Source organism: Chenopodium album, chromosome 14 (assembly GCF_948465745.1).
Source record: "Chenopodium album chromosome 14, dcCheAlbu1.1, whole genome shotgun sequence".
Taxonomy (NCBI): Eukaryota; Viridiplantae; Streptophyta; class Magnoliopsida; order Caryophyllales; family Amaranthaceae; genus Chenopodium; species Chenopodium album.
In genome coordinates, this window is record NC_137847.1 from 18,396,386 (window position 1) to 18,396,904 (window position 519).

The following is a 519-nucleotide window of genomic DNA, read 5'->3' on the forward strand; positions in this document are numbered from 1 at the left end:
TTTATCCTTTGTTAATAGTTGAAATTAGGGATCTAATTAGTGGTTGTTATGGAACTCTATTTATATTATGCGAATAATTTGTATTAAATATAGAGAGTACATGCATTATATGTATAGCTAACTACTCTTAGGCTCCGTTCACTTCACCTTATTTTTGCTAAAATGAAATTATTTTTACTGAACTAAAATTATTTTTACTAAACTGAAATTATATTTATTGAATTTTATTTTTTTAATGTGAAGTGAACAGAGCCTTACAATTCATATTAATCAATGCACAAAAGAAATTTAAATTAAATATTAGATATCAATTACTCCCTCCATCCCTAAATTGCATTTCTACTTCTCTCTATTATGTGAGGTATAAATATTAGAAGTAGAAATGTAATTTAGGAACGGAGGGAGTATACAATAATTTCACTAATACTAGCTTATTAAGTTCATACATATAAATCAAGATAAAAACATCTAAAAGGGTAGAGAAAGGACGTATGTAAATTTTAATAGCCAAAATTAATT